Below are 18,646 nucleotides of genomic sequence, written 5' to 3' on the forward strand. Positions count from 1 at the left end.
TGTATTTTCACTAAATAATATCTACAATCCATGGAGCACCTCTTAAAACGTGTGTCAGAAACAAATACACATTGAGAGCCTGCTACAGTCTGGCATGATGGTCGGTCCCATCGAACGCACTCCTTCCTTTGGGATGACCACAATCCTAGGAAATAGATCAGGCAGATGTAACTATTGGATTTTCGTAAAGAACACAAGCTTAGAGAAATAATGGAGTTTGTCAGATTATAAGTGAGTATGGACTCTGTTAAAACCAGTACAGAATCTAGAATTCAAACTCGGGTCTTCAACACACTCTGTTCCCTGGCCTACCTATAAGAAGGAGAGAAACCACCACCCACTTGAAGGCAAAAAGGATGCAAGGTTCCAAATGTGCCTATGCTCACAGCTTCTATAGAAGCCTCTTTCCTGGGCTGGAGCGATAGCACAGCGGTAGGGCATTTGCCTTGCATGCAGCCAACATGGCCAACCCGAGTTCGATTCCTCTGCCCCTCTCGGAGAGCCCGGCAAGCTACCGAGAGTATCTCGCCCGGACGGCAGAGCCTAGCAAGGCACCCGTGATGTATTCGATATGCCAAACACAGTAACAACAAAATCTCTCGAGCAAAAGGTCAGGAAAGGTACGCTGTTCCCATGTGAAGACTTCACACTAAGGGGCATAATCATGATCATAGGGGTATTCTCACTGTGTGCCAGGGAGACTTTCCTAACTCTTCTGACGTTCTGCACAGGTTAAACAGGCATCAGGGAGGTAGTACAAGGGTTATGGTGCTTACCGTGCACTGCTAGCCTTGGTTCAGTCCATGGCACCATATATGGTCCCCCAAGCACTGCCAGGAGTGAACCCTGAACACAGAGCCAAAAGTAAGTCCTAGGTATTGCTTGCTGCGGCCTAACCACCCATTTGGTTTTTTTTGTTTTTGTTTTTGTTTTTGTTTTTATTAGTGACACATCATGAGGTACAGTTGCAGACTTACAGATTTTTGTGCTTGGGTTTCAATTATACAATGATCAAATACCCATCCCTCCACCAGTGCCCATTTCCCACCACCACGGATCCCAGTATCCCTCCCACCCCTCATCCCCCCCATCCCACCTTGCCTCTGTGGCAGGGCATTCCCTTTTGTTCTATCTCTCTTATTGGGTGTTGCCAACCACCCATTTGTATGCTAAAAAAAACTATATCACAATAAAATATTATTCTCTCTTTGTTTACTTATTTGGCAATTTTTGAGTGTCAAGCACTGTTCTCAATTATGAAAAAGCAGATGTAAACAAAAGTTATTAAAATCTATGTCTCCAAGAATTTTATGCTCTTTTTAATATAAGAACTTAGAGAACTATAGATAAAATACATAATTCTAGTATTAAAACCTAAGATAAAGAAAAACTAGGTGAGGTAATAGAGAATGCCAGCTCCTGATAACTCTGTTTTAAGAGGTGACAATTAGACTGCATTTCTGAAGATGAGGGACCCATCTAAGTCATAACCTCGACAAGAACTTGGCAGAGATAGAGTGAGATTCTTTTTCTGTGGGTGGTGCCGTGAGTTGAACCCGGATCTCATGCATGCAAACCATGCACTTAACTACTGAGCCAAAACCCAGACCCTGGAAAGTCTTTAAAACTTTCTCTCTATAAATGCATGTCACAAACAAGAAAAAATTTTCCTTTCCAAATCTGATGTCTTTTGTTTCTTCCTCTTGCTTAATTGTTCTGGCTAGGACTTGGTGTGGTAAGTGTGGTCATCCTTGTCTTGTTATTGTCTTGGAAGGAAAGTTTGCAACCTGATGTTAGCTGTATCCTTGCCATATGCCCTCTATTATGTTTAGGTACTTTCCTATTGATATGCGACTTTTTATTTTGTTCCATTAATATGGCATGTCCCATTTATTGATTTGCATATATTGAGACATCACTGCAGCTCAGGGATAAATCCCACTTGATCATGATGAACGATCCCTTTAATCTGCTGCTAAATGCAATTTGCATGCATTTTATTGAGAACTTCTGCAGCTGGAACTGAAGAGCTAATTCAGTGGGTAAGGTGCTGTCTTGCACATGGCTGATCTGGGTCCAATTCCTAGACTACACATGGTCCGCCAGCACCTCTAGGAGTGATCCCTGAGCACAGAGCCATGAGTAATCCCTGAAAACAGCTAAGTGTAGCCCCCAAACAAACAAACCAAAAAAATGACAAAGAATTTTTGCATCTTTTTTGTCGCTTTGGGGCCACACCCAATTGTGCCCAGGGCTTACTAGAGGTTCTGTGCTTGGAAATCACTTCTGGCAGGAATCAGGAAACCTTATGGGGTGCTGAGAAACAAACCTGGGTTGGCTATGGGTAAGGCAAGAGTACAACTCACTACACTATCACTCTGGTCCACAGCATTAAATTCCTGAAACAGTGGCCGGAGCAATAGTATAGCGACATCCCTTATTGTCTACCGAGCATTTCCAGGACTGATTCCTGAGTGCAGAACAAGGAGTGATCCTTGAGCATCACTGGAGACCCAAAATCCTTGAGCCCCCAAACCAAAACAAATTTAAAAAGTAAATGAATTCCTGAAACATTAATGTATTGTAAATCATAGTGGCTAAGTTAAAAGAATTGGTCGAGGTATCACGATTTGCAATGGTACTTATTATTTTAGATTTAGAATGTCACTGCATCGCACCCACCACCAGTGTCAATATATTCCTCCACCACCATACCTCCTTGTCCCCTGACTGCAACACCAGATCGATTGACAGTATCTCTGGGTTTGTTTTAATTAGCCATTGTTTATTTCTTCTCCTCTTCCTTCTACTTCTGCACGTGACTATTTTCTCAGCATCATTTGTTGATGAGATTTTTCCTTGTCCCGTTTACTGCACTTATCTTTCCTTGTCATAAATAAACTTATACATATACCTGAGGGCTTAAGCTCCACGTTCTCAGTTCTGTCCCGTTGTCTGAAAGTCTGTCTTTATTCCAGAATCACACTGTCTTGATTATTGTAACTTCACTGTATAGTTTAAAGTCAGAAAATGTGATTTTTTCTGAAAAAAAATTCTTTTTTTCAGAATTTCTGGAATTGCTAGGGCTGGAGCGATAGCACAGCGGTAAGGCGTTTGCCTTGCACACAGCCAACATGGCCGACCCGAGTTCGATTCCTCCGCCCCTCTCGGAGAGCCCGGCAAGCTACCGAGAGTATCTCGCTCGCACGGCAAAGCCTGGCAAGCTCCCCGTGACGTATTCGATATGCCAGACACAGTAACAACAAAGTCTCCAATGGAGACTTTACTGGGCCCGCTCGAGCAAATCGATGAATAACAGGAGGGCTTTTACTTTTACTTACTTTACAGAATTGCTTTGGCTACTTGGGAATTTTTATAGTTCCACAGAAATATTAGATTTTTTTTCTATGTTCTGAATGCCATTGATACAGATGACACTGAATCTGTATATTACTTTATGTAGGATGGCCATTTAATGATATAAATTCTTTTAATCCATCAACAAAGAGTATGTTCATCTTTACTCTGTCTTCTTTATTTCTTCTCCTGGTAATTTATAATTTCCACTAAATAAATCTTTCATTTCCATTGTTGATTCATAGGTACATGATAGTTTTGACATAGCACTGTAGCACTGTCCTCCCGTTGTTCATCGATTTTCTCGAGAAGGCACCAGTAATGTCTCCACTGTGAGATTTGTTGTTACTGTTTATGGCATATTGAATACACCATGGGGAGCTTGCCAGGTTCTGCCATGCGGGCGGGATACTCTCAATAGCTTGCTGGTCTCTCCAAGAGGGACAAAGGAATCGAACTCAGGTTGGCTGCGTGCAAGGCAAACGGCCTACCTGATATGCTATCGCTCCAGTCCAGTTTTGACATAACTACAAATAAGATTGGGTTTGGGATAATTTTCTTTTTTACCTTATTGTTTGCATATAAAATGTAACAGATTTCTGTACATTGATTTTTTAGCTTGCTATTTTTGTATTGGATTATTATTTCTAGGAGTATTTTTATGACACTTAGATTTTTAAAATATACTGTATCCTGCCAACTGCATATAGTATTAAATTTTTATTTACGAGTCCAAATATTTTAAATTTTCCCCCTTTTTATGGAATATGATATTAAATATCAGGTGAGAGCCTGATCTTAGAGAAAAGACTTTTAGTTTTTTGCCATTGAGTATTATATTATCTGTAAGTTTCCACTATATTATCTTTACTATAAACAAAAACAAAAACAAACAAACACTATCCTCCCGTTGTTCATCGATTTGCTCGAGCGGACCCAGTAATGTCTCCATTGTGAGATTTCTTTTTACTGTGTTTGGCATATTGAATACTCTCGGTAGCTCTTCTATCCCCATTTTATTAATTTTTAATTCTAAATGAATATGAGCCTTTCCTTCTGTCCTGGGGTCCTACTGCTGCCCAATGCCTGAGCCCCAGGCCTTCCCCATGGTGTGGACGTCTGTCGGAATTAGAACAGAGAATAAGCACTCTCTCTTCTCAGAGGGTGCTCATGGTACTTGGCACGGTCTTTCCTTTCCTTACTTTCCTTTGCCTTATTCCCACCTGCTTCCAGCCTAAAGTACAACTTATTTGAGCTCCGGATTGCTTCATTTTTCATTCATATAAAATAATAAAAGTTCAATTTGGCATCTATAGGATAGGTGTGTACTGATTTGTACTGATTGATGGCAGAGAATAAAATACTTGACATCTTATAATATGTGTCTATACAAAGACCATCATACACAATCAAGACAAAGATCATCATCATAATGTAAAGGCCATTAAATTATGCCATCACACATAATTTAAAGGTGTAATATTATTTTGCATAAAATTAATATATAAGTCATATATGAACTATAATAACCTTTACTTTATGCACATAAACAAAATATTATTTTATATTTTTGTTTGTGCTTTTGTTTTTTTAAAGCATCTATTAATTTGAATTTTACTGTCAGTTATTCATCATCATTTTTTTATTATGCTGATTTTTTTATATTAAAAATTTTTTTAATAGTGAGTTTAATTTGTTTGTGCTTTTGGACAAGGTAGCTTGGGTCTTTTTAAAATCTGTCACAAAATATTTATTTTTTTATCATTTGATAAAAATTTCTGACAGCATGGGGCTATCGGATATCCGAGAGTGCAGGAATGATGCTGGTTTTGACTATAGGGAGTGACCCCATGGGCCCAGAACATCTATGGCCTACCTCCAAATGTGACTCAAAAATAAAATTAAAAAATTCAAAGCAGTAATCACGAATCACGAATCACGACCATCCTGTTATTCGTCGATTGCCTTGAGCAGGCCCCAGTAACATCTCCTTCATCCTAGCCCTGAAATTAGTGCTATATTCAAGGCTCTTTAGGAGAATGAGACCCATCATTGTTACTGGTATTTGGCATATTGGGTACGCCACGGGGAGTTTGCCAGACTCTGCCGTGTGGGCAGGTTACATTCGGTAGCCTGCCAGTTTGTCCAAAGTAGGAATGAGATAACAAGGTATCGTAATAAGATGTCGCACAGCTGCGAATGCGGCCGCGCGGTTCCGGGAGCTGGTTTTTATAGTCTCTGAGTCTTGGCTGTTGATGGGATTACACGGCGTCAGGGGGTCAGTTGGTGGGTGTGACCCCCGCCTACTGGAATTCGGAGGATCTGGGTGGAGGATACTCAGCACCGATCCGAGTAGGCTTGGAGATCTCAGCCCCCCCGGGACCCGCTTGCCTTGGTTCCTCTGCCGGTACCTTCAGGTGTGCGGAGAGTGGTCTCAGCATGGTGGTGGCTGGTCTGGAGGTCTTCGGCTGCCAGAGCCCTGGTCGGGGCGGGGAGGAAAGCTCAACCCTCTCCCCTCCAAGGGGCCCCGGCGAGGATAGCCAGGCACAGGGGCAGTAAATAGAGTCATAAACATCACCTCATTGTGTGCTTTCTTATACGTGGAATATAAAAGAAAAATTAGTAAGGGAATAACACTTGGACAATGGTTAGAGACCATGCGTGTTGGCCTATTGAACTGCTGAACGCTGGGTCCGCCGAAGGGATGGTGTGGGAGGGCATGGAAGAAAATTGTTAGACATAGGAGGAAGGGTGTAGTGTCAAAACACTGTATGCCTGAAACTTTCTTACTGAGAGTATTAAAGACCATAGTGCCTCAATAAAAATTGAAAAAACACTACTGCAATCCCAGATAACTCTTAGTGAGGAGCCTACTGGAAGGTTTGCAAGTAGGGAGGGGAAGGTGGGGGGGAGGTGCTTTCCATTTTCTCTTTTAACTATATGCTGTTTAGATGGTCTAACTTGTATATATAACGCTCTTGTTTAGAAATGTGAGGATTAACAGAGACTGGGAGTTTGTCAGTGACATTTTTAGGTTTTGTTTCTTGTATTTAAGTTCTAGCCACATTTGCACACACTCACGAAACTAAATAATCAAGACAAAGACCATATCTATCTCCCCCACAAATTCTCCTGCACCCCTTGTTATTTCTGCTCTCCTAACCTGTCCATCTACTTCCAAATAATCACTGCTCTGGTTCTAGCTTGGAGTTATTACAGTTTGTTACAAGTAAAAGCTATTATGAGCATTCATGTATAAATCTATGGAGAGTTTCTCTGGAGCAAATTACCTAGAAGTAATGACTAGATCATATGGCAGTTGTACTTTTGACTAGAAGGCTAGAAGGCCCTCCCGTTGATCATCGATTTGCTCGAGCGGGCCCAGTAACGTCTCCATTGGAGACTTTGTTGTTACTGTGTCTGGCATATCGAATACTCTCGGTAGCTTGCCGGGCTCTCCGAGAGGGGCGGAGGAATCGAACTCTGGTCGGCCATGTTGGCTGCGTGCAAGGCAAACGCCCTACCCGCTGTGCTACCAGGGTGGTTGTATGATTGTATGGTTGTATCTTTCCCCACTCTCTCCAGTTTATAAGGGCTCAGCTTCCTTTTGTCAGACCTTTCACTGAAGACTTTGGAGAGGTTGATAGGGGTTTTAATTTGCCTTTCCCTCATGACTATGGCTCTGAATACTTTTCATAGAAATAATTTTCCATCCATATACATTTTCTTGTGTCATATCTTTTATATATTTCAAATATGTTAACATTATTTTAAAATTTGTTTGCTTCTTTAATTTTGAAGTTTACAGTTCTCTAGAGTTGGGGTTTGTGGCTCAGTGGTAAAATACATGCTTTGTGCATGAGACAGACCTGACTTTGACTCTGGACATTGAAAAATAAAAAAAGTAAACTATTAGAGTTCATGTATATACCTGAATACAAATGTCTTTTTCATAAATTACCTGCTTTTCAAGTGTTTTCTTCCAGTCTGTGGTTTATCTTTTCATTCTTTTGTGTCTTGAAAAGCAGTCAATTCTTCATTTTGATGAACACATTGCCAATCAGACTTGTGTTTAAACTCTTTCCTCTTGTTTGTCCTCTATTCTTACATGTAGTCCCAGGCTCCTTATATTTCTGGTCACAAAGATGTGGAGTTTTCTCTGTAACCCCTGCTGAGTGTCCCCTAATTTAAGTCAGGTCTGGCACAGTTGACCGGAGGTCCTGTCAGCTCTCAAAGGTGAGATGCTCAGTCCCAGGAGACTCCCCCATGAAAGTTGCAGAGAAGACACTGTAAGTGCCCAGTTACCCAGAGCTTCTATCGAATTTGTCTACAAGCTTGGTTTCTGTGATACCCTTTAGCCTTGGGTTAGCTACAGTGATTAGCTACAGTGGCTCGCAGAAATCAGGAACACACTTACAGATACTCATTTGTTAAAGAATGTTCTAAGGGTCACTGATGGACAACCAGATGAAGAGGTCCAGAGGCCAAGATCTCAACGGTCCCAAATGCTAGAGCTTCTGTTCACTTGGGTCGTCTCAGCCTCCCAGTACATGCATGTGTTCACTGAACCCCATTCTTTTTGCGATTTTAAGGAGAGCGTCTTTATCATGAAACAAATGGATCCTTACTTTTACTTTCAGCCCTTCTTCTGCTCCAAAGAATGGGGGGTGGAGCTGAAAATTTCAAACTCCTAATCATAACTTGGTTTTCCGGTGACCAGCCCTTATCCAGGAGCCCACCCAAAGTTGCCTTGTTAGAACAAAAGACATTCCTATCACCCAGGAAATTGCAAGGGTTTCAGGAGCCCTGTGTCAGGAACCAGGGTCAAAGACCAAACATTCAAACAAAAGGTGCTCCTGGTGCTCTTATCAACGAGGAATTTCAATGCGTTTAGGAGCTCTGTGCCAGAGCAGAGTCAAGACCAAACATATATTTCTTATTATGCATCACAATATCACAAACTTGTTTGGCTCCTGTATCTAAGAAGTTTTTGTATGATCCGGTGTCACAAAGATTATTTCCTTTGTATTACTTCCGGCAAGCTCCCCGTGATGTATTCGATATGCCAGACACAGTAACAACAAAGTCTCCAATGGAGACGTTACTGGGCCCGCTCGAGCAAATCGATGAACAACGGGAGGGCCTTTACCTTTACCTTTACCTTATTACTTCTGAACTTTCACACTTTGTATTTATGTTTAATCTTTTTCATTACATGATTTAGATATTTAGCTAATTCTTTCTGTGTGGTTCTGGAAGTGGAATTCACGGCCCGATGCACAGAGAGGCAGATGCTACAAAAACTGAACCACATCACTCGGCTGAGGCTAATTTTTTAAATGAATTTTTGCACATTATGTAAGGCACAAATTAAAGTTCATTTTTTATTGTTGTTATATAAATATCCAATTGTTCCGCCACCACTTGCTGAAGAGATATCTTTTTCCACTGAATTATTTTTGCATTTTTGTTAAAAGTCAATTAAGCACACATCATCATCACGACCACCCTGTTGTTCGTCGATTGCCTTGAGCAGGCCCCAGTAACATCTCCTTGGTCCTAGCCCTGAGATTTTTAAAAAGTGCCATATTGAAGGCTCTTTCAGGGTTAGGAGAATGAGACCCTTCATGTTACTGGTATTTGGCATATTGGGTATGCCACGGGGAGTTTGCCAGACTATGCCGTGTGGGCAGATTACATTCAGTAGCCTGCCAGTTTGTCCAAAGTAGGAATGAGATGATAAGATGTCCGGAAGCTGGGTTTTATAGTCTCTGAGTCTTGGCCGTTGATGGGATTACACGGCACCAGGGGGCCAGTTGATGGGTGTGACCCCTGCCTACTGGAATTTGGAGGATCTGGGTGGAGGATGCTCAGCCCCGATCCGAGCAGGCTTGGAGAGCTCAGCCCCGGGACCCACATGCCTTTGTTCCTCTGCCGGTACCTTCATGCGTGTGGAGAGTGGTCTCAGCATGGTGGTGGCTGGTTCTGGAGGTCTTCGGTTGTCGGAGCCCTGGTCAGGGCGGGGAGGGAAACTCAACCCGCTCCCCTCCAAGGGGCCCCTGCGAGGACAGCCAAGCGCAGGGGCAGGAGACTCATACATGGCTTTATTTATGGGCTCTGTTGGGTTTCATTGGTCTGTTTTATTCTGATAGCAATGCATAGCTGCTTTGAGGACTAACTTTATACAAATTCCTGAAGTCAGGAATGTATACCCTCAACTTGGTCCCCGTGCTCTAAAAAAGGATTAAGTTATACTAAATACTTTATGTTTTCATGTAAAATTTATAATTGACCGCTGGGCACCACTGGGACCTCTGGCCCTGCTAGGCCCAAGCGGCACTGTACAGAACCATCAGGCCTGCAGTGATGGCTGAGTGTCCTCGGGGGGTGCTCTTTGGCCCACAAACACTATTGGAGGCTTCCAAGTTAAAACATAAAAGAAGTAACTTTTCATTTTTAAAAGTAGAATTATTAAAATTCATAATCAGTTTGTTAATTTAGTTTTCCTTTTCCCTTTAGGTGCTGAGGATTGTACCTAGGGCCTCACACATGCAAGGAATATAATCTACAATGAGATAATTTCTGGTTCCCAACTAGCCAATTTTCATAAAATATCTCCATGGCATTTTGCAGTCATTTTCCTCAATAGACTCTACTATATTCAAAGATAGTGTATTAATGCACAGTATTGTTAATCTTCCTAATATCCTCGTAGAAACTGCCCTCAAATGTAGAAACCAACATTGTTACACAATACAAAAATACAGAATACAAAATCAAGAACACTCTAAAAGATATCCAGCTATAATAGGTCTGTGTAACACTAAGACCAGAAATCAATTGGGGGTAGGGGATGGGAGTTGGGTGACATCTACCTGTTCTCAGGGCTTACCCCTGACTCTGCACTCAGAAATCACTCCTGGTAGAGATCAGGGAACCATATGGGATCTTGGAGATTGAACCAGGTCAGCTGCATACAAAGCCAAGTGCTCAATCCACTGCACTATGGGCTCTGGACCCAATAAGTAGGTTTTCTAAATCAATTAAGTCCTATTCTTTCATTTGTTAGTGCTGATAGCTCAGAAACAACTCCTATGTTTTTGCTTTTTTTTTCTGCAAGGGAGTGGTTGGGCCACACTTGGCAATGCTCAGGGCCCACTCCTGACAGTACTCAGTGGACCATGTGCTGTGCAGCAGATCAAACTGTGCTTGGCCGCATGCAAGGCCAGAACCTTAACCCCTGTACTATATTTCCTTAGTTTTCCACTTATGTTAATTTGATAGAATTTCTTTGGTTATGGTTTAAAGTTCCCTGACAGTTCCAAAGTCTTCTTTAAGAAGACTGGAACCGCATGTTGGGGGGTGTTCGAAGGCCAGAGAGACATTGGGGGAAGAAGGTGGAAGTGTGCATAGCCAGTCTGCAGTTTGGTATTAAAAGGGCACTGAAACTTCTGACTTTAGAAAGATATTCGATGACTAACACACTTGGAAGGGAGCATTCTATGCCTGTGGTTCCCAACGGCCAGGCCTGCAGATTCTTAGATTAGTTCCAGAGTCTCCCAGGCCTCTAGCAGGGTGGTGAGGAAGAACAGGCAGTTAATAAATGATCTATCAGAGACTCTCTGAGCAGATGCGGGGGAGGGCTGTGGCTCACACGGAGAGGCTAAGTCTGTTGTTTAAAGTAAAGGAGAACAAACAGGTTTTTCAATGACTCCACCGCTGACTTCCCTCTCTGATCATGTCTTGGGCTGCGAGCTCTGCTGTTGGAGTCTGGCTTAGGGCAATACTAAACACATAATAAGAACACAACCATGTTCTAAGAAATACTTGCAATAAGCTCCAGATTCAGAAGCAATCCCTAACACAGAAGGAGTTGGTTCTGTTTGTGAGGCAGGGAGAAGGAGCAGACCAGATAGACCTAGGTTTTGAAGGATGAATGTAAGTTTGTCAGGGCTGGAGCCATTGCACAGCAGGTAAGGCATTTGTCTTGCATGTGACCGACCTGGGTTCGATCCCCAACATCCCATACGGCCCCATGAACACTGCCAGGGGTAATTCCTGAGTGCAGAGCCAGGAGTAACCCCTGTGCATCACCGGGTGTGACCCAAAAAGGAAAAAAGAAAAGTTTATCAACTATTTAAGGTTCAAGTATTGGTCCAGAGTGACAGAACAGAGGGTAGCCCACTTGTCCTGCATGTGGCTGAGCCAGATCCGATCCCCGGCACCCCATCTGCTCCCCCGAACCTGCGAGGAGTGATCCCTGAGTGCAGAGCCAAGTTCAAGCCCTCAGTGTCGCTTTCTGTGGCCCCAACCCCCCACCGCCACCACCACAAAGGCACAAGTAATTGAAATATGAAAAGCGAAGCTGATGTGGCTACATAGATGTTCAGGGATTACCTATCGGCTATCAGCAGAACTACATATAAAATAGCTACATCTGTACAAGCTTAAATTTATTTTAAAATTTCCTTTTAGGGTGAAGGAAGGACTCCTTAGGAAAACCAGCATATTTCTCAACATTAACATGGCCCATCACACACTCATTCTTTATTGTATTTTATTAATTTTTATGGTCTTTCCCACAAAGTTTTATACCTCTTTGAGTGCTTTTAATTTGGTGTTACTGTTTACTGTGGGAGTTGCTATTTAAGAGATCAACTTTTTGTTGCTATAACTCCTTGTCCAGCGTGTTTCTTTTCTCCTCTCCCCAACTTATTTCTCTCCCCCATCCCTTTCTTTTAGGTAACCTCACAATCACGATCACGACCATCCTGTTGTTCGTCGATTGCCTCGAGCAGGACCCAGTAACGTCTCCTTTGTCCTAGCCCTGAGATTTTTTAAAAGGTGCCATATTCAAGGTTCTTTCAGGGTTAGGAGAATGAGACCCATCATTGTTACTGGTATTTGGCATATTGGGTACGCCACGGGGAGTTTGCCAGACTCTGCCATGTGGGCACGTTACATTCGGTAGCCTGCCAGTTTGTCCAAAGTAGGAATGAGATAATAAGATGTTGTGGCCACGCGCTTCCAGGAGCTGGGTTTTATAGTCTCTGAGTCTTGGCTGTTGATGGGATTACACGGCGCCAGGAGGCCAGTTGGTGGGTGTGACCCCTGCCTACTGGAATTTGGAGGATCTGGGTGGAGGATGCTCAGCCCCGATCCGAGCAGGCTTGGAGATCTCAGACCCGGGACCCGCATGCCTTTGTTCCTCTGCCAGTACCTTCATGCATGTGGAGAGTGGTCTCAGCATGGTGGTGGCTGGTTCTGGAGGTCTTCAGCTTAGGTAACCTAATAAGTTCTATTATTAATAACTACTGCTCTGTCTTTCTACTTCATTTTTTCTGTGCATCAACTTACATTTATATTGTTCACATGGGGAAAATCATCCAGCAGTTGCATTTTTTCCTTCTGACTTGCTTCACACTGCATGGCTCTGCCGCTTTCCTTCCAGGGTGCTGCAAATGACCACAGACCATCCTTTTTCCTAGGTGAATAGTAGTCCACTGTATAAATGTATCATGTGAGGGTCAGATTGATAGTAAAGCAGGTAGGACATTTGACTTGCACACAGTCGACCTGATTTCTATCACTAGCATCCCACACAGTCCCCTGAACTTGCCAGTAGTGATTCCTGAGCACAGAGCCAGGAGTAACTCCTGAGCATTGCTGAGTGTGAGTCCCACTATTAATTAATTAATCAGATTTAAAAAATTAATCTTTGGGGTTTTATTTTTTTAAAAAAAGATGTATTGTGTCTTCTTTATCCAGTTATACATCAACAGACACTTCGGTTGCTTCCATATTTTAGCTCTTGTAAATAATACTGCAAATACTTTCAGCAAATAGTAACCTGTCTTCAGCTTAGAACAGAGGACTACGATATACATCTTATTAGGAAGATCTGAAATAATGGGGGACGTTTAAAACTTTGGGGGTAGGTGGGAAAGTGTGATAAGCGTGAGTGAGACTGTCTGATAATGGAAGGAAAGGTTCTGGGGAAGAACCCTTGAGGCTGGGCTAGATCCAGATCTGTCCAGTAGTCCTTTAGTATCTGCTGGATTTCAGCTGTGCAACCAAGAGCCTCTGGTAAGACCCTTCACTAGGGACCAGAACCATGGCACAGCAGCTAGGGTGATCTCCTTATAGGGTGAACCCCATATGGTTCCCTGAACCCCATCAGGAGTGATCCCTGAGTACAGAGCCAGGAGTAAGCCCTGAGCACAGCCAGGTGAGGCTCCCCACCCCCCCCCCCCAAAAAAAAACCAAGTTTCATCATAGATTTGGGAGTCACTGGGAAGAAAAGGTCCAATGCACAGGATCCCTGGTGCTCTCAGGAACAAGGCAGAGATCCCCACCTGGACAGACCCTATCTATCTGCTCCACCTGGGACAGCCTTGGGGCATCTGACAGAGATGACTGGGAAATTCATTTGCTTATTTTGTTTGTTTTGTTTTGGGAATGCACTGGGTAATGCTCAAGGTTTATTGGTTCTGCACTCAGGGATCACTCCAAGCCAGGTTTGGGAACCATATAGGATTTGGGGGATCGAACCCAGGTCAGCCACATGCAAGGCACGCGCCCTACCTGCTGTACTATTGCTCTAGCCCCAGGCCAGGAACTTTTCCATCTTTTCCATCTAATCCTGATAATATGTGAATGAGCAAGTCCACATGACAGTAGACTCAAGAAGCCGAAAAGACAAAGAAAAACAACAGCAAAAACCTTGCTGAAGATCTGACATTGACGTCAACCTCTGGCCAGAGCTCCAGAAACACGGGCTTCCTGAATTTCAGGCACCTCCTTCAACACAGGTTTGCACCATATGAGAAAATAAGAGCAGATGTGTCACACAGGAGCTAGGGGAACAAAAGGTCACAGAGGGCAAAGTCAGCAGTCTGAAATTTAACTTGTTGCCGGCTCTTGCCAAATTCAGCTCTCAGAGAGAGTGAGGACAAGGTCGACAACCCCCTGTCCATGCTGGACTCTTCCTTTGATGCTCCCGGTGATTCTGCTTGAAACTCCCGAAGCCCTTCCTGGGTTGCTATCCTGTCTGGGTTTGCTGCTCTGTTGTTTTCCAGGTTTCTTTCTACCTCTGGCAAGAGCAGCACCTCAATGTTTCACCCTGGTTTCCCCTGGGAGATCCTGGCAGAGACCCAGAGCTCTGCTCTGAGATGCACTCAGGATTCTTTCCCTAATTTTGGGAGTCAAATCATTCATCTGGAGAAATAAAATTTCTGGAAATTTTAACTACCAAAAGGGAAAAATTCCTCTTAACATAAAATAAAAACAACTTTTTAATGCTGACCATGTCTTCAAGTGCTTTTTGGAAGCAAAGTTGATTTAAAATCATTTTTTACTATTAATTTAGAGCCATAAACAAGATTATAGTTCCGTTTGTTCTAAAGATTATCACATCTGGTAATGTTTGGAGGCAAGTAGGCTTAGAGAAAAATGAAAAAAATATACAGGGATCCTTATTTCTCCTTTTGAGTTTTTCAAGGATACTAACATTATTCTCAGGGGGGAAAATTTCTGCAAGATCCCTAGTCATGCTTATTGTGATCCAGAAAAACATGCTCATGAAAGCCAGCTCTCCTAAAAATACCTATCATATATTTTCACACATGTATATTATCCTTATGATTTCCCCATGTAGTCGGCACTCAAAAGGCAAAGGGGCCTTGCTTTCTGTAAGAACACTTACACCCAAAATGATGCCTTTTCCAGAAGTGAAAAGGGTTGAGTCCTGCACAGAAATTCCAATCTAAGTTTCTAGCTAAGGCATAAGTATGAATAAATTTCTGAAGGAATTCTTATCCCCATTTTATAGACAGAATTCACTGTAGCACTGTAGCACTGTGCTCCCGTTGTTCATCGATTTTCTCGAGCGGGCCCAATAACATCTCCATCGTGAGACTTGTTGTTACTGTGTTTGGCATATTGAGTACGTCATGGGGAGCTTGCCAGGCTTTGCCATGTGGGCGAGATACTTTTGGTAGCTTGCCGGGCTCCCCAAGAGGGGCGGAGGAATCGAACCTGGCTCTGCCAGGCTGGCCGCGTACAAGGCAAACGCCCTACCACTGTGCTATTCCTCTGGCCACATTTATTAGTTTTCTTCCCTACTAGGAGATAGTTAGAGAATCTAAATATAAGGGCTCCCAGTATCTTCACTGAAGTTATCTCCTTGGCCAATGACTCAAACCAGCAGACACCTCCACCATTGCCCAAGACTTCCCACTGTACGTGCATCAAAGACTTGCTGGTAGAAAGGTCATTTGAAATATATCCTTTGTCCTTGGCCCCAAAGAAACTAGCCAGGCAGGGAGAAGCGGGGAGAAGGGGGGTGCAGGTAGAAGGACCAGCACGTGAAAAAAGGAAATAAGTAAAAGGGAAAGAACTTGCACTTTTCTGTAGAAATACAGGAATGTCATTTATACCATGGTCGTGAAGAAGGAATGAATCAAGATAGAATGGCAGAGGAAGGCAAGCACTCTAAGATAGAGTTATTGGACTGTGGGTTTTTATAGGAGTCAGCGATTATTTTCTGGAAAGGGACAAATAAGGGACCTTTTAGGATTGGAGGGTTGGGAGATGTCACATGGCCTCTGTCACAATAACCAAATTCTTCACAGATGGCATAAAACAACCAGCATATAAGGTCTGGAAAGATAGTATGGCAGATAGGATGCTTTTCTTGCATGTAACCAACACAGGTGGGATCCCCAAGATCCCATATAGTCACTAGAGTACTGTCAGGAGTGATTTCTGACCATAGAACCAGGAGTAACCTCTGTGCATCACCAGGTTTTACCACCCCACCCCCAATCTCCCAGTATATGAATGAGCTGAGTATGACTATATTTATATATATACACATATAAATATATATATATATAACTCAAAGAGTCATATTTACCAAAAAAGGCCATCAGTCATATTGGTATGTGAGTCTATGTTTGTTGACCCCTGAAATAAATCATAATCACCCAGATTGCAAATCAACCCACCCCAACTTGTCCAGGACTTCCTTGATTTTACTGTTGGGAGTCTCCCATCCTTACCTGTTCCTCTAATCATGAGGGCAGATAGAACATGATAATTGTAGTTGACTTGATTTGTGATTAATGTCTCTGTGTGATTAGGGCTCACAGCACCCTAATTACTCCTTCCTGATTCTTTCCGGGAAAAAAAACAGAATCTGTGAGCCCATACCAGGCACTATGGTGGTGATCTTAGGGCCATCCAGATGGTGCTGGGAACTGAACTCCGGGTGTCCACATGCCTGGTTCCCCAGCCTTAAAAAACACAACGACCTTGGTTTTACTCTGTAGATCCCCCTTCTGAAGGAACCTACAGGTGAAAAATGCTGTCTATAAGCAAAAGAAAGGGCAGATGGCTTCCTCTGCAGGTAGGAATGTGTATTCAACTCTTTCCCCCCTAGGAAGTTTGAGAACATGGTCTCAGGGGCCTTCGAAGAAGAATGATTCAGCACAACAGTAGCATCTGGTCTGAGACGGGACATTGACTGGCTTATGTAGGTGGCTGTTCTACACCATTATTCCTTCATTCCCTCCAGACATGAAGAAGGAAGTGAGGCCTGAACGAGAGCCACAGCTCAATTTCCAGCAGACATAAAGGACAATCAGCAGAGGGAGTAAGAAACACTGGGGCACAGATGTCAGTCTGGGGGAGTTGTTCATGGTCAGCCCTTATCAGCAATTGCTCTGAACAGCCAGGTCTGAAATTTTCCTTTCTAAAGCAACAGGTGTTTGACTTCTGTTCAGAACTGGCAACTGTTTGACCTGAGCAAACAAAAGGTTTGCACTAAAAGGACTCATAGTACTCTCCTTACTTTCTTTAATCAATCTCTTTTTAATTTAGCTTTATAGCCATGGAGGAATTTTCCACTTCATTCTAAATAGTGCTTTCTATCTTCTGGCTGGTTCCCTTCCCAAACAGGTGGGTCTTATTCAATATGTGAAAACCCAAGCTCACCGTGCAGATAACTTGAATTACATGAAAATTCTTAATATTTGTATATGTGGCCTTTTGTACACTTCGGAGTATGTTTGTGAACCATTAGATCCATTAACTGTATGGGCAGCAGTCTCTGTTTTTTTTACCAAATGAAGGGAACTAAGAAATGAAGATAAACATTTTTGTACCTGTAGTGAAATAGTTAGCCTTGTGGTATTATGCAGCAGAAATTGTGGTTCAGATGCAGAAGTATAAGATGTTATTCCAAGCATTGCTTCAATTAACTCTTTTATGTTAAATGATTCTTGAGATGTGTGGCTTTGTAGACCCTCAGTTCCCTTATGTGTGAACTAAGAATATCAATAATTCCTCCCCCATAAAATTGCTATATGCACAAATAAGGTAGTATGTATGAAGTGCTAAGCACAGTTAGTACTTAAGTGCCAGCTATAATGCTATTGTTATGAAACTAACAATTTTACCTCTGTGTTTTTAGTATAATGAAGGAGTGGGCTTCTAACATCTGTTAATTATCAGTTTGTCACATCATGTAGAAAAATAAAAAAGAGGCCTGTGTGCTTGTTCGGTGCGGACCTGATGCCTCTTTTGTGAAGCGGTCTCTGAGATTTCCAGCGTTCACCTTGGCCGACGAAAAACCCAAGGAAGGCGTCAAGACCGAGAACAACGATCATATTAATTTGAAGGTGGCGGGTCAGGATGGTTCTGTGGTGCAGTTTAAGATTAAGAGGCATACACCACTTAGTAAACTAATGAAAGCCTATTGCGAACGACAGGGTTTGTCACTGAGGCAGATCAGATTCCGATTTGAGGGGCAGCCAATCAATGATACAGACACACCTGCACCGTTGGAACTGGAGGACGAAGATTCAATTGATGTTCCAGCAGCAGACAGGAGGCATCTCCTAACGGAGCCCACAACCTTCCTCCAGAACTCAGCTCCTGCAGACCAGGAATACAACCGCAATTCGAAAACCACAATTTGGTTCCACCACATCCTTACTACTACAGTATAGTTTTCTCTATTTTATTTATTTATTTATTTTTGCTTTTTGGGTCACACCCAGCGATGCACAGGGGTTACTCCTGGCTCTGCACTCAGGAATCCTTGGCGGTGCTCGGGGGACCATATGGGATGGTGGGAATCGAACCCAGGTTGGCCGCGTGCAAGGCAAACGCCCTACCCGCTGTGCTATTGCTCCAGCCCCTAGATTTCTCTATTCTTTCATTCTCCCCTTCCATACTCCTTTATTGTACATAAAGTAACTGATGTATGTGCACAAGCATCGCATTT

General features: G+C 42.9%; 1 non-coding gene and 1 pseudogene across 1 annotated transcript; both read left to right on the top strand.

The window, feature by feature from the left end:
• LOC130024736 (small ubiquitin-related modifier 2-like) overlaps positions 1 to 18,261 on the top strand; it is a 51,668-nt pseudogene extending 33,407 nt beyond the window's left edge.
• Positions 16,391 to 16,531, top strand: LOC130035401 (U8 small nucleolar RNA). Its single transcript, XR_008794236.1, has one exon. It is a non-coding gene; the product is annotated as a U8 small nucleolar RNA (small nucleolar RNA).
• Positions 18,262 to 18,646: the final 385 nt, after the last annotated feature.

This window comes from Sorex fumeus, unplaced genomic scaffold (assembly GCF_029834395.1).
Source record: "Sorex fumeus unplaced genomic scaffold, SorFum_2.1 ptg000001l, whole genome shotgun sequence".
Taxonomy (NCBI): Eukaryota; Metazoa; Chordata; class Mammalia; order Eulipotyphla; family Soricidae; genus Sorex; species Sorex fumeus.